The following is a 16,809-nucleotide window of genomic DNA, read 5'->3' as shown; positions in this document are numbered from 1 at the left end:
ACAACAAATACAACTTTGAGACCAAGGAGAAGGAGGAAGCTGACAGCTAGTGCAGCCCTCTGGTAGGGATGGTGGTGGGAATTCAACTCAGTTCACATTTAAGGGTGAGCTTTTCGTATTTGCACTGTGTGAAATAATATGCAAGACAAAACATAGCCACCTTTTGAAATTCACGCTTTGTCAAATTTTGCAGCCAAGCAATGCATGCCAAAATGTATATATTAGGGGAGAGTGTGCATATATTAGTGAAAACAACATACAAAAGGCATTATGTTAAGGAAGATTATTTGTGAAAGTACATATGTTAATCAATGTGATTATTAGGAGAAATTAACACTAAAATGCTAAGATATATATTTTTTAACCACACACACAAATTGCTGGAGAAATGTGAAGAAGTGAATTTAAGATGGGAAAAATGAGAACCTGGGAGAACAAAAAATGGGTTGATTTGTCCATTGCTCCCCTCTGGATTGGTTCTAAGTAGGAAGGTGGCTGGCTGGCTGGCTGGCTGAGGCTGATGGAGGTGCATCCCCTTTGCCCTAATGTGCCAGCCTCCTCTGCCCCTAGTCTTAAACTGCTGCATTGTATACAAAGCTGTAGCATATGGACTTGTGGCTTGTCTCACTATAAGGCAGCTTCTTACATTCCTAAATGGAAAAGGGAATGGAGGAGGAGGATGAGGAGGTGAGCAAGTAAGAAGAGGTGTAGGAAAATGAAGAATGGATTCCGCCAGGACAATTCTGAGTAAAACAGGGAACAGGGTAGATCCCAAAATATTGAATTGGACTGCAAACTGGTACATTCTGTCCATCTGCTAAAATTAGGAGTAGCTCCAGTGGGAACACAGTTGTGTACAAGAATGTCTTCAGCAAGGTCTTTTGCCAAGCCACTGACGCCCAGAAAGGGAGAGATCTGTCATGTAAAAGCAATCTCAAATGACAGATGGTATAATTATTATTATCTGCTGTACAAGAATGCCTGAAGACCACACCGAACTCTCTGCCATTCACAGGTCTGCCAAAAGGAGCCCTTTTCTGTGCCAAGAGAATTCATATTCCACGCTCATAATAACTCCAAAGAAGGAGGGCTGGCCTAACCTTGAAGTGGCAAGGAGCCGGTGCTCTTGGCAGCAGGTTCAAGAGGACAGACCTTCAGCCTCTTTCACTTTGTCTTTTGGGGTAGGGATGGAGAAGAGGGGGAGAGTATTTCCCTCTTTTGCCCCAGACGCCCAAGTGCTCAAGCTGGTTCTGAGATGAAGTTCACATATGGCACTCAGTTATATTACCGTATTTTTCCATGTATAACATGCCCCCTTGTATAACACGCCCCCGAAACGACCTATCGTCACAGCCAGCAGCCACAAATCACCCTCCCAAATGCCGCAGTGGGAGCCAATCGCAAGCAGCACTTGCCATGGTAACCTAACACCCGCCCAATCACCACTTGCAATCTCCTGCTCACAGTGACAACCATTCAACCATCCACCAAGCCCCAATAAGACTAGCCCCAATTTTAAACATAATTTTTGGGGTAAAAAAACTCATCTTATCCATGGAAAAATATGGTACTTTTCAGATTTTTAAAGAATTTGAAATGGCTTTGATCAATGCTTTTTTTTCTGGGGGTACGCAGGGTGTGCACATACCCCTAAACATTTTGTGAATCTGATGGTGGCTTCACTTCCTTTCCTGGTGATTTTCTGGAGTCCAAAGGCAAGTAACCCTAAACATTTTAAAAGAAAAAAAGCACTGGCTTTGACTAGAATCTGGGTTGGACCGAGGCTATCTGAAAGACTGCATATCCCTATACAAACCTGCCTGGGTGCTAAGACCCTTGGCATACCCTCCAACATTTATCTGATGAAAATAGGGACATCCCATTCCATAATCTTACTGGGTTGCCTGAGCTACTCTGGGCAGCTTCCAATATATATAAAAACACAACAAAACATTAAAAAACCCTTCCCTATACAGGATTGCCTTCAGACAGCTCGGGGTTGGATAACTCCATACCCTTCAACATTTCTCCAATGAAAATAGTGACATCCTAAGGAAAAGTGGGGCATTCCAGGATCAAATCAGAAACTGGGATGGCTTCTTTAAATCAGGGGTGTCCCTGGAAAATAGAGACACGTGGAGGGTCTGTCTTGGCTGAGCACATCAGGGACATGGCTGGAGGCGATAGAGAGTGAGCCTTTTCTGTGGCTGCTCCCATACTGGGGAATTCCCTCCTGAGAGTGCTTAGATTGGCTCCCTTGCTGTTTTCCTTCCACCAGCAGACTAAGCATGCTGATCACTGGGCTGCTGTCAGGGCAAACTGTATTTTAACTTCTGGTTCTAAATTAAATCATCACCATCAGTATAGAGGGCAGGGGTTGAGAGAGGGGAAAGCAAAGAAGCCCAACCAATGTCCAAATCTGGTGAAAGCTGGTTCATTAGGGTAAATGGGGCAGTGCCCCACTAACGTCAGCCTGCCCTCAGCCTACCTATTGTTTAATTAAGATGTTTTGGCACTGAGACAGACCCCAAAATGGTGCCACCCCTCTCTGCCAGTGAAGAAGGGGTGAGGGAATATCTACATCAGGAACAAGGGGGATGGGTGGAAAGAAAGACCAACATTGGGATCTGCTGCCCCATGGATCCTGCTGCCTGAGGCAGTCACCTCACCCTGCCTCATGCATAGGCCAGCCCTTGCAGTTGGGCTGCTGTGGGTATTTCTGCTGCTGTCTCTGGAGCCAATGTGGCTTCTGTGTTGTTGTTTTTATATTGTTGTTGTTGTTGTTGTTGTCGTTGTCGTTTAGTCGTGTCCGACTCTTCGTGACCCCATGGACCAGAGCACGCCAGGCACTCCTGTCTTCCACTGCCTCCAGCAGTTTGGTCAAACTCATGCTGGTAGCTTCGAGAACACTGTCCAACCATCTCGTCCTCTGTCGTCCCCTTCTCCTTGTGCCCTCCATCTTTCCCAACATCAGGGTCTTTTCCAGGGAGTCTTCTCTTCTCATGAAGTGGCCAAAGTATTGGAGCCTCAGTTTCAGGATCTGTCCTTCCAGTGAGCACTCATTAAACTAATGTGTATTTACATAGAGTCTATTATTATTAACAAGTAGGATCTGGACAGCAGATGGAGTAATCTTACAAGTTACCTACACCACTGGCTTCCCCAGGGTGAGTTTATTGAATTTACAGTGGTTACCTCAGGTTTACAGACGCTTCAGGTTACAGACACTTCAGGTTACAGACTCCACTAACCCAGAAATAGTGCCTCGGGTTAAGAACTTTGCTTCAGGATGAGAACAGAAATCGTGCTCCGGCGGTGCGGAGGCAGCGGGAGGCCCCATTAGCTAAAGTGGTGCTTCAGGTTAAGAACAGTTTCAGGTTAAGGACGGACCTCCAGAACGAATTAAGTTCTTAACCTGAGGTACCACTGTATATTTAAATGACAGGCATTCTAAATCAGCCCCTCTATGCAAATTAGTGTCCTCTTTTGTCCTCCTTTTTGGGGAATGCATTTCCTCTTTTTAGGACCAAAGCATATGTGGCTGCTGTTAATGAAATGAGGCTCCATCATCTTAACAGTTCCTCTAAATATATGTGCTTGAAGCTCAGGGTCTCAAACAGTCCATACTTTGAGAAGTCAGAGTTGAAACAGTCTCTCTAGGCACCTAAGCAAGCCTTGTGTGCTGTTTATGTCTAAGTAAACAGAGGTTTATTGAGCCAGCAGTGCCTGGGTGGCTTCTTAACTTTGGTATTCTGTATGTGTGTGTGTATTTGTACATAAGGAACAGTTACACAACGGTGATGTAATATTACACCACACAGCAGAACGAAGCTGTGTTATGATGCACCAAAGCTCATGGCTCTGTTTTCCAGGAGCCTTGCCACTCTCCTAAACAAGTTCATCCTCTATGCTAGACACTTTTTCCAGTAATATTTGGCAGAAGGAGATGGGCAAGATTGCATAATGATCTGACAATGAGTCAAAAATGGGGAGGGAGGAGAGATAGAGATTCCTTCCAGAAGATACTATTTCTTTCTATATTTTCAAAAAGGTTGTTGTTAGTTGCACAACCTGCAAGACGCAAACGTCCCGAGACCCTCGTTCCCACCCTTTAACCTTACATTTGCAATATGTGGTTGCTTTTAATTTTCTACAGTGCCTTATTTCCCGCCACCTTTTAGGGTAAAACTCTCACAATGTGACTCACAGCAATGAATAAATACAATATATCAAACGAATAAAACTTTAAAGACAAAACCGGTCCATTTAAAAATCAAAACAGTCATAGCTCAAACTTGAAGCCAAATAAAGCCATCGATAAGAAGCTGAGCTGAATTTAAAATGATCTAATATCCAACAGTGAAAGGGCTGTTATACATACCACCAAGGAAGGGAATTCCAAAATGTGGGGCCACCATTGAAAAGGTCCTGTCTTTAGTATGGCAATGGCAATGATTGTTTTTAGAGGCAAATCAAATAGTAGAACCTCTGATGATGATCCCAGGTCTCAAATTAAAACCCGGATGTCTCCAGTTAAAAGAACCAGATACCATGGGGAAGGGAAATACCTCAATCAGAAAGCGGCTGCTAATCCAGATAGACAATACTGGGGTAGATGGACAAATAATTTGACCAGAGGACTAAGGCAGCTTCCTATGTTCTCTGAGATTAGATGTGACTGAGAGAAGTGGGAGTTCCTGTGTTTGTGTATTCACATGCCAGCAAATAATCATTTTTAAAAGTCACGTACAGCCTCTTAGCACATTGTAAAAAGTTGCTGATAGTAATGGTTTCGTCACTGCCTGTTATGAATTAAATTATTTGCTACCCTCTGTGTAGCTGCTTCTGATTATGTTTCCATTTGCTCCAGGCTGCTATGAACGGAAAGCACTCCGCATTTATATAGAGCCACCCCCTGCGGATTCTGGGCTGTTGTAAACTAAACCATTTAGCGCTTTATATATAAAAATTGCTGCTAATCACCCCTTCCGCCTGGCCTGTTCTAGGCTATGCTGTGTGTGCTGAGGAACTCTAGAGGAGTAATGAGCTGGCAACTGAAACATACCAAAATTTAAAGATGTGAGCAGCCACCATAATCACAGATGGTATCTTCTATATCGCTGAGTAAGAATGATTATTTCATTAAGACTGACAGCTGGTCTTGAAAAATGCCTTGCTGGTAATTGGGTTGAGCACTGACAGCTAACACTGTAGAACCTAAAAACAACAACCCTGAATCAAGTCCTATATTGGGTGGTTTGTATGCATTAGTGATTAAAAAGGATTGAAATCACAGGTGAGTAGGAGGAAGACCAGGATTTACTGTTAGGTCTCTGGGTGATATGAGAAATATAATTCATTGATTTGCATTTATATCCCACCCTTTCCCCTCCCTTATTTAACCCTCACAACCCTGCAAGGTAGGTTTGGCTTAGAGGCAGTGAGCAGCCTTTGGTCACACGGTGAGCTTCATAGACAAGTGGAGGATTTGAACCCTGGCCTCACCTGATGTGCACTACCTGATTTGTTGCCCCATGCCTGCAACCCTCCACACTTCTCTTCCTTTAAGTCACCACCTACCTGTGCACAAGGGACGCAGGTGGCGTTGTGGGTTAAACCACAGAGCCTAGGACTTGCCAATCAGAAGGTCGGCGGTTCGAATCCCCACAACAGGGTGAGCTCCCGTTGCTTGGTCCCTGCTCCTGCCAACCTAGCAGTTCGAAAGCACATCAAAGTGCAAGTAGATAAACAGGTACCGCTTCGGCAGGAAGGTAAACGGCGTTTCCGTGCATTGCTCTGGTTCACCAGAAGCGGCTTAGTCATGCTGGCCACATGACCCAGAAGCTGTACGCCGGCTCCCTTGGCCAATAAAGCGAGATGAGCGCCGCAACCCCAGAGTCAGCCACGACTGGACCCCTTTACCTTTACCTTTAGCTGTGCACACACTGTCATCTATGCACATGCAACAGAGGCAGGGCCATCTTTACCTGGGGATGCAAGGAGTGCAGGGCACCCAGGCGCTGAATTCTAGGGGGTGACAGGTGCCTGCTGCTGAAGCCGCCTAAGCTCTTTATCTATCTACCCGTTATGAAATAATAAATAATATTGATCAAGCTAGAAAAACAAAATACATATATACCTAGGTATTACCGAAATATATACCTACTGTTTCACTAAAGGACTTCTGACTTTGTGAGCTCGTTTACCAAAGACGTGCCATGCCAGCGGTGGCGCTTGTCATTCACAATGGCAGCACTTGTCAGACTTGGGGGCACTGGGCGGATCTTTGCACCCCAGCGACACATATGCTAAAGTCTCCCCTGAACAGAGGTCTGAAATGCACCCACTTCCGCTTAACCACGGCTTACTTTTTCAAAGCTGATGGAAGCTTGTTTGAGGGGAAATGCATGAAGCCCCTGCATGCAACCACAATGATCAAGGAATGGGGAAACTCCCCAACGGAGAAAGGTTGCAGCAAAGGTGAGTAAGACAGAAGCTTACAAAATTATGCACGGCATGGAAAAAGTGGATAGAGAAAACTTTTCTCCCTTCATTTTGAACCAATGAAGTTGCAACTTAGAAGATCTGGGACGGATAAAAGAAAGTGCTTCTCCATACAGTGCATAATTATATTATAACATTCAGTCCCACAGGAGGCAGTGATGGCCACCAACTTGGATGGCTTTGAAAGAGGATTGGACAAATTCATGGAGATCAAGGCTCTCAATAGCTACCAGCCACGATGGCTATGTTCTCCCTCCACTGTCAGAGGCATCATACCAGCTGCTGGGAATTGCAGGTGGACAGAGTGCTCATCATCATTTTTTCATCACCATTTTTAATTGTACATCTTATAACAATCTAATGCAATACAAAAATGTGATAATAAAAATAACTTTAAAATAGGCAGCCTACATCAAAAAAGTAACATTCAACAATCATTAGAATAGTATAAAATAATAATATCAACATATAAAAGTTAAACAGAAATCCACTCAACAGTTACAATAAATAATATCTAAACTATAATCAATAAAACAATGGCAAGCCACAGTACATAAAACAATGCAATACACATTGAGAAGCAAAGACTAGAGGGTAGAGCAAGGCAGGTGGAAGGAGGCCTTCCCTGATGGAGTCTCTCCCCTCACAGTTCTTCCTCCAGGAACAGCTCCCTTATGAGGACTCCTAGGGTTGGAGGGTAGGGTAAGGCAGGTAGAAAGAGGCCTTCCCTGATGGAGTCTCTCCCCTCACAGTTCTTCCTTCAGTAACAGCTCCCTCTTGTGCTCAGGTCCTGCCTGCCGGCTTCCCACAGGCATCTGGTTGGCCACTGTGAGAACAGGATGCTGGATTACATGGTTCTTTTCTTATTCTTATTTCTCAAGACACTACAGGATACATATTGATGGAGGCTAACGTCCTGTGTACTTGGCTTCAAACACTGGTAGTGGGAGTGTGCTGGAACTGGAGTAAATGGTAATATGCACACAGCTTCAGTTTTCCCCCTGGTATTCAAAACAAATTCCTAGGTGGAGAATTCTTTAACTCTAAACCTATATTCATGTTTTCTTCTACGCATAGGTAGAACTGGCCTGCAAGGGGCATGCACTTAGCCTCACCCCTAATATCATGTGAATTTCCCTGGCACTTAGTGTTATAAAAAGTACACTTCTGCGTCGGGGTGGAGGTTGGGCTCCCCATGCAATCTAGAACCCTGATCTTCCACATGTATGAATGATCAGTCCATCTGATCAGCATGGTGTTTATTTGACAGAGTGATTAATGCATGGCTCTGACCACTGTGTACGTACACACAGTTGGATCGGGGCCAAGAAGCTTAATACAGCAATAAAGCACTAAAAGTACAGCATTCCAACTTATGCAAGTCAGCCAGAGGTTACATTAGGAACTCACTTTGTTTATTTTCTAGGGTGTCTTTTCTCTTGCATCTCTGTTTCATGTGGTGGTTTTGACGAATCCTGCTTTTACACACATACACACACATTTCGGCCCATGATTATTCTCTGCACCTGAAGCAAGTGGTTTACTGCCAACAATATTCAGCTCAGCAGGCATTTCATTTAAGATTCCTGCTCTTAAATGTTTGCAGAAGGAATCACCCATAAATTCAGGTTGGTTGTAGTTTCACTGATGTTTTCTAAATGGTGCATTTTATGCCTCATTTCTTGCTGGATTTATGGCATTTGCGCAACTGGCTTAGCCTTGTTGGCTCCAAGCTCTTCTCGTCAACATCTGCAGAAAGTTCTCTTTTTGTTCTTCTGAATGTTGTTATTGTGTGGAGAGGACGGGTGTGTGGGGAGCGTATACACATGTTTTTGTGGACATAAAGTTAAGTGCTATTTTGTGAATCAAATTGAGTAATGGTCACTTTGGGGTTTGCTGATATCAAACTGGAAGAGATTTCACAACGCTGTTCATGAAACTGGTCACGCTTGAAGTGGATAAGGATTTCCAAGGAGGCAGATAAGGCTGTGAGAATCAACTAGACCACAACCCAAGGGCAAGATGCTCTGTAGCATGGCATGCACACCAAAACACATTTCCAATTCAGTGGATCAGGATGGGTAAAACTGTTAGGTAGCAGCAGTGTTAAGACTTCTAGATCAAATTGATTCTGGGCAGCCAAAACTCTGGATTCCATTCTATTCTGGAGCAGAATCCAGAACAGCCTTGGCCATGGTCTGCTAACATCTAGAGCATGGAAAGCTTTGGCCCTCCAGATATTACTGAACTACAACTCCCATCACCCCTGGCCATTGGGAATTGTAGTTCAGCAACATCTGAAAGACCAATGGTTTCCCAGAATTGTTTTCAGGTAAGAAAGAGCAGGAGACAAATCCCTGCTCACTCCCTTTCCATAATCAGGGATTATGGAAAATAAATCCCTTTTATTTCCCCCCCAGATAGACCCTGGACCAATCTGTCTGCAATCTGACAGGCTTAATCCACTCTGGAGGGGCTCCTATGCCGGTGAATTTCATCTACTTTGGCCAAAAGAGGAAACGTTACAGTTGCTTTCCCATTATACTGCACGGGAAATACAAACCTTTGTTTTATACAGAGTGGTTTGGAATCAAAGCAGATTGAAATCAAGAGAACACAGATCAACTCAGAAATAGACTAGACTTTTAAAAGAAAAGAAAACACAAAGATGCAGATACAAGGCAAATCTTGGTGCCCATTCACTCCCCTGTTTGTAAACCCGTCTCAGTTATATACATCTATGGTTTTTTGTGCCTAAAATTTAATTGGATTGATGGCCTTTCCCCCCTTTGTTTCAAACCTGAATTGCCTATATTTCAATGAGTCTAAAGCTATAAGTAGGAGCCAGGAAGGATCTCCAACAATGACAGAAGTGAGAGATGGAGAAAAACAGGGAAGGCCAATAAAGGTCATCCAATGAAGGCGAACATTGGAAGATTCAGAAATTTGCTCCCAGAGGAGGTAGCGATGGCCACCAATTCGGATGGTTTTAAAATAAGCTAAGGCTATCAGTGGCTACTTGCCCCGATAGCCATCCCTCCACTGTTGAAGGCAGTATGTCTCTGAATACCAGTAGCCGGCAACCATAGGAGGGGAGACTGCAGTTGTGCTCACATTCTGTTTGTAGGCTTTACATGAGCATCTGGTTGGCTTCTGCAAGAAAAGAGTGCTGGGTTAAGGACTTAGGACATGGACAGGGTGATAAAGGGGAGGGACACATTCTTCCCCTCACTTCCTTGCAAAAATCAGTGATGACTGTCTAAAACATGCAAGCCCTCACTTGCCACAGCAGTCATCAAGCCTTCACCATGCATGTATAAACTCAAACAAGAGTTTTCTTATTGGTGTTTTGTCAGCAATGACTGTCTTAAACATGCAAACCCTCACTTGCCATTGCAGTCACCAAGCCTTGGCCATGGACCTGTGAACTCAACTCTAGAAGTTCAGCACTCCCTGAACTAACCTCTTCTAGCTGATAGAACAGACTGCTACAACATACAGAAATGTCTACCGTTTTCACCCTGATTAATATGATGAAGGTTAAAAACACTGTACATTTCCACCAAGTCCTATGAATATTTTATTTGTTCCAACTGGCAGGATGTAAGGGAGGAAAAGTTCCTTCCGTTCAATAGCACTCCACTCATGGTGGTCTGGCGCAAGTTTAAATGATAGTTTTGAAGGTTCAGAAGACAGCGTCTTGGCGCCTTTCTTAGAAATCAATATGTGCGATGCAATTAATTTTCTCTTCTCTGACGATGACAAAAAACAAACAAACCACACACTTGTAATAATAATAACAATTATAGGAAAATCCAGGAACATTGATTGAAGAGAACTGAAAAATGCAATTGAAAGCCAATTGCAATAGATATTTGTAAGCAAAGCTAGGGTGGGTGTGTTCCTGCCTCTTTAATATTCTCAAGAAAACATAAGAAGAGTTTGCTGGATCAGAACAATGGTCCATCTAGTCTCAAAGTAGCCAACCAGATGCCTGGTGAAAGCTGAAAAGCAGGACCTGAGCACTAGAGCACTCTCGCTTCTTGTGATTTCCAGCAACTGGTATTCAGAAGCATTACTGCCTCTGGCCATGGAGGCAGAGGATAGTCATCATGGCTAGTAGCCATTGAGAGCCTTGTTCTCCATGAATTTGCTGAATCCTCTTTTCAAGCCATCCCAGTCGGTGGCCATCACTGCCTCCTGTGGAACATCATTGTTACTGGGATGGAAAAATAAAATAAAAATAAATAAACACCCACAAGAATAGCAGCCAAACAAGGATGTGAATAGACACCTATTCATTTTTGTTTGTTTGTGCTGAAAAAGATCACCAAAGGATATTCAGCTCAATCCCACCATTGAGTGTTTGTCCAAAAGTTGAAGATGCCAAACTGAATGCACAGCTGAGCTGTCCGTTCAGCACTATAATCTCCAGGGAAAAGTGGGAATCATAACAGCTGACTCTGGTTTTTTTTTATCTGGAAGATTGTACAGTGCACTTGAAAAGTGAGTGTTTGAGTTTCTGATTTGAACTGACTTTATCTTGCAGGTTTCCTGGCCAAGGGTCGAAGAGCAACCAGTAACAGGGGATCCAGAGAAAATATGTTGGAAAGGTGAACAACAAGGTAGGAAGCTTGAGGAAGCAAGGGTGAGGCTAAACTGGTTGCAGAACATTTTACAGCCTGAAGGTCACGTTTGGTGCTGGTGGGTGGGGCTAGAGGCAAAAGTGGGTGGAGTAATTAATGTAAATTTTACTTCTGTACCATAGGCCAATTTTACACACAGTTCCACAATGCTCTCTTGCCCATCTGGACAAGAGTTCAAGGACACATTTCAGCCATACAAATACACTCAGAAAAAGTGCAAAGCACAGTCAGTGAAGGCATGGCTGGAGATGGGGTGTGGTCTGGGGGAGAGTGCTGAGGGTTTCCCCATCCCTGGGTTAAAAGGTAATGCAGCATATAGTTGGAAAGACCTCTGTCAGAGCCCCTGGAGTGATCCTGCCATTCACAGTAGGCAATTGATGGATCAATGGTCTGACTCAGCATAAGGATATTGTCATATATCTTCATATGCTGCCATATGTCCACCTGCATGCTGGCCATAAACATGAGTTTGGGAATCCTGCGTTTGCTACTGAACATCTCCTTCCATTATGGGTTGCTGTGCTACACTGGAGGCATTACAAACATGTAACTGGTGACCTGAGAGGGGCAGAGGGGATGAGTGTACTAGCTTCAGCCTCCCCTGCCTGTTTTCATTGCCTTCCACAAGTTGGAAGCTACATACGGTGGGGAGCCTTTTGTATCAGTGGAGACTCCCTGCATGTCTTGGAACCTTGGTACAGGGAACCTCCATGGATACAAGAGTCCCCCCTTTTTAGACAGCAGACTTCCAGTGTGTGGAAGGCAATGAAAACAAGCATGGAGAGGGCAGTGTGATCGCTCCACTTCCCTGACTCACTCAATGGCTGCATTCACAGGGCACAGGAGCCGGTGTGGTGTAGTGGTTAAGAGCAGTAGACTCATAATCTGGTGAACTGGGTTCGTGTCTCTGCTCCTCCACATACAGCTGCTGGGTGACCTTGGGCTAGTCACACTTCTTTGAAGTCTCTCAGCCCTACTCACCTCACAGAGTGTTTGTTGTGGGGGAGGAAGGGAAAGGAGAATGTTAGCCACTTTGAGACTCCTTAGGGTAGTGATAAAGCGGGATATTAAATCCAAACTCCTCCTCCTCCTCCCCTTCTTCTTCTTCCTCTTCTTCTTCTTCTTCTTCTTCTTCTTCTTCTTCTTCTTCTTCTTCTTCTTCTTCTTCCTTTCCCCCAATGTTTCCCTATCAGTTTCCTCTCTATATCTGAGCTTTCACACCATGTAAAAGCCACTTCTGCAAATCTAATGGAATATAGCACATGTTTAGCACTCATTTTCTTTTTCCAGAAAAAGACCCATTTACAGCTCCTTTAACCCAGAAAATTATGGCAGTAAAGTGATGTGATTTTGAGTGGTAGACTGGCATATAGTTCTTTCCTGCTGTTTCCCTGGGGGAATCATGGAAGAACAGACGTAAGAATGTGCAGAAAGGGTCAGGAAGCTGTGACATTGCCCAATGACATCTGTTTTGTATCACATCATGCCCACTGGTATGAATGACATTTAGCATGACATGCTGGTATATTGGTCATAAAGCCACTGTTTCAACATTCAGCTTTAGTGGATGTCCATGAGCTTTAGCGTTAGAACAGAGGGAGAAAAACTTTTCTTTCTCCACTTCTATCATGTCCCCCTTTACTTGCATTTTCTATAAACCAATCAATCTGATGGTTGGGGACGTAGCAATTTTCATCTCCATCAAGGCTTTGGGTTCAGCCTACTCCAGCTGTGTCCACTTTAATTTTTGTTGCCTTTTTAACTCCTCCACCAAAGTTGGCAGCGGCCTCGAAAAAATATATATTTGGGGGGATCGATCAAGCTTCCAAACTGAGCGCTAATCGCCCTGCCCTAGATCAGGTCCCTTTCCAGGTTACACCCCCTCTCTCGAGGTCACAACCCTTAATGGCTCTGCGCTGCACCTCAAATAATTTTGCATGGCAGGAGTGTGTCCTTGCACTGTGATAATGCCTCTTGCTTGCCTGAATGAAGAAGTGTGTGGGTATAAAGACCCCTGGATTTCACATTGCTAGAATGTAGCCTACTTTCTGTTTTTTTTTTTTTTAAATGATATTTATTAAGATTTTCAAAAATACAGAAAGTAAAGATTAAAGTACATTCAACGCCTTATTTTCATACATCCACTTTCCAGGACTCCCCCCTTCCCCCACCCCTACCATATTCCCCTTTCATATTATTGGCTCCACAAGCTCTCAGTTCTAATTAAAACTTAATTTGTTTAGACCATTATTCGAATTTAAAATTTATACACTCCTCATCAATACCCTTAATAAAAGACAAAAGTTCTCTCCCCAGGGCCCACCCCATTTTCATTCCACAATTTCCCTTTTTTTAAAGATAAGGACACCCCTCACAATAGAAATATAAGAAATAAGAAATAAAAAGTATAGTAGGTGAAAAAGAGCCAGTTCAGAAAAAAAAAGTTGACAAGCCTTTGGATTTTAGTTCTCCCCCCCCTGTCCCCGGTTTAATTTCCCCCTGACCGCCAAACCATGTTATCTGCCTGGAATTCTTAAAATCCATAAATCACCTATTTCCCCCAACTCCTTGCTGGCTTTTTCTTTTTATAGTTATTTTTTTAAAACATATAACTTCAAATCTTTAATAAAACTCCCCCCATTGTTCTTTCCAAGTTGTAGTCCAATTTCCTCTTGTTCCGCTGCTGAAACGTTCTAATTCAGAAGTTTAGTAACTCTGCAGGGATTATTATTATTCAGGAACAAAAACTTGCGTTCAGTCCCTTCCTTTCTTCAATAGAAAATTCTATTGTCTCCTTTAGCTGAACACCCTGTAGACAAAATATTATTTCTGTTTTGCAGCTTTCCCAGAAGATAACCAGTCCTGTAAAATTCCAATGGTATTTTTCCACTTACGACCATCTTTGTAATGTCCCAAAACTCCTCTAGGGGGATTGTTGTAACTTTGTTTTCTCTAGTCCAAAAGTCCGATTGTTATCCATGTTTTCGCCATTTTGTATCCAAGTTTTAACGGGTTATAGCAAATTGTAACAAATTTAACCAGCAAAGTTCTCATAATAAAATCCTCTCTGCTTTCCGACTTTGACAGCTACTTTGACAGCTGTCAAAATCTCCGACTCTTTTCACCAGGCTCTCTCTTCAATCACCCCGGTTCCCAGGGGGGGGGGTCACGTTTCCCTTCTCCCTCAATTCTTCCTCCAGCACAGTTCTTGTAGTTCCCCATCGTGGAATTCTTAGTTTTTATCAGCAATACAAATCTTTTTGGACCTTGGTTTCCCCGTCCTTGTTTTGGAAGGTTTACAGTAGGGAGGGGGACTGACTTCCTTTTTGGATCCCCCCCCGCTCGTGTCCAATCCGGAAAAAAAAAAATTTTTTTTCTCCTTTTGAACCCGGTTTCCAAATTACTCACGGGTTGTTGTTAAGAAGTCCGAATTTTCAATAGAAGAAGTCAGCGCTCTCCGCCGGATGGCATGCGGCTGCGCTCGGCAGGGATAGCAGAGGACTCAAAGCACCACGCTTCTCCCCGGCACCCGATCCGTAGCCTTTAAAAAGGCTCCTTCACGAGTCGGGAGGGCGCTAGCGGTGCCAGCCGAGTCTCCATGTCCACGGCCTCCGTGGCCGTGGTTTTTAAGGGTCCCCGCATCGCCGGTGCGGTAGGACCCAGCCCCTGCCGAGCAGGCTCCCTCCGGAGCTCGGAGGGAGTCCGCCATTCGGCGATGGCGCCAACCCGGAAGTCCCAGAATGTAGCCTACTTTCTGGAGGGAAAAGTTGCACCCCTTTTTGCTCCACCCACATTTGCCTCTGGCCCTGCCCACAGTTTGCTCCAGCTCTGCCAACCATGCAGCCTCATTGTAGCAATACCTGTACAAAGGGAAGGTGGGCCTCAGGTTGAAAAAGGTTCCCCACCCTTGTGCTTGAGACAAAACAGGAGCAAATGCCTCTTGATATTGAAAAAAAGTGGTTGGAAAACCCCAATATGGAAAGCTCTGGGAAATGTGCATCAGACACTTCCCTGAATCTCTCTCCTCCAGAGTTTCAACAGATGACTGAAATCACAACATCCCCAGTCTTTAGAAGCCCTTGTAATTTTCCCCTGGACATTTGCCAACTCCAGTGGTTAACAAGAATGGGCTCCATATTTTGCAACTAATAACATTTCACCCTCTGAGTCGGGCTTTTTAGGGGAAGATTGTGGCCTTTGAGCTTGACTCTGCTTGTTGATGACTTAACAAGCGTTATTGTCTTCAGGCTGATTGCATTGCAATCAGTTTATTCCCAGACTGAGTCATTTATGTGATCATAGGAATTTTACCATTAAGCTTCTCCTCTTGGGCTCCTAGAGCCAAGATGCAATGAAACACAGCGGTGTCAGGGCAGCTTCCCCAGGTTGTAACCCCACATTGCTCTGTGAATGTGCATATAAAATCCTTCTTTTCCTGCCACTTCTGCATCATGGGCCACTTTAACACATGGGGTGGAGCCACTCTCTTGTCAATCAACTGGTGTCAGGCAATGGAGGCCTTGGTGGTGGTGCTACCACCAGAGGCTCCTGGTTGATGCTGATCTGTGACAGGGCCTTTTTAGTGGTGGTGCCTCGGTTGCAGGATGCCCTCCTTAGTAAGGTGCACCTGACTATTATTATCAACTTTCAGGAGGAATTTGAAAACATTTTTGTTTACCCAGGCTGAAGAATACTGCTCCTGACATTAAATGTATGGAAAAAGAAGAACGAACAATTGTCTTTTTAATCGGATTGCATGAAAAAAAGGAACTTCCCAGCCAGAGATGGAAGATTCCAGGCTGGCTTTTCGTAGGTGGAAATGTTCACAGGGGCATCCCATCAGGCAAGAGGTGAGAGGGAAGAGAATGTTCAGCCCATCCCTTGCTCCAGCTTAGAGCAAGGAAACAATGGTGACTGCTGGTAATTCATAAAGAATTACTAGCCTACTTTTCTCTGAACATTTTCTGCGAAAAAATAGATGTATTTTATATTGTGTTTTACTCCTGGTTATTCCAGACAGTCCATTTATAGCACAAGAAATGCAAAGGTGTTGCTTAATTTGTTGTTTCGGTTTCAGAGATCATCTGCTTCAGGGAGATCCTATGGAACTCACTTTTCCAGGAGGCAATGATGGCCGCCAACTTGGATGGCTTTAAAGGAGGATTAGACAAATTCATGGAGGAGAGGGCTATTGAAGGCTACTAGCCGTGATGGCTAGGCTGTGCCTCCACAGTTGGAGGCAGCAATACTCCTGAATGCTACTTGCTGGACATCACAGGAGGAGCACTGGCGGAGGAAGAAGAGTATGGGGGGGAGCGCACTGCCCTTGGCAGCGTGATCCCGGTGGGGTGCCATCGCAGCTGACCCCTTGCCCACGCTGGGCAATGTCCCTGCAGGTGATGTGCCACACCCCCAGGATGCATGCCACGCCCCTGCAGGTGACGTGCCACGCCCCCAGGACGCGTGCCAGTCCTGCTCCCACCTGCTCTCCTCCCTGCCCCATGCTGGAGCATGAAGGAGGAGGAGAGAGCACTCTTCTGCTTAAGTTCTGTGAGAACAGAACATTGGACAAGATGAGCCATTGGTCTGATCCAACAGGCTCCTTTTATGTAGTGCTCAATCACATCACATAGGGTGCTCCCAGGCTCTCATTCTTTGC

This window comes from Podarcis pityusensis (assembly GCF_964106645.2).
Source record: "Podarcis pityusensis genome assembly, chromosome: 8".
Classification (NCBI taxonomy): Eukaryota; Metazoa; Chordata; class Lepidosauria; order Squamata; family Lacertidae; genus Podarcis; species Podarcis pityusensis.
Note: the sequence above shows the minus strand (reverse complement) of the source record.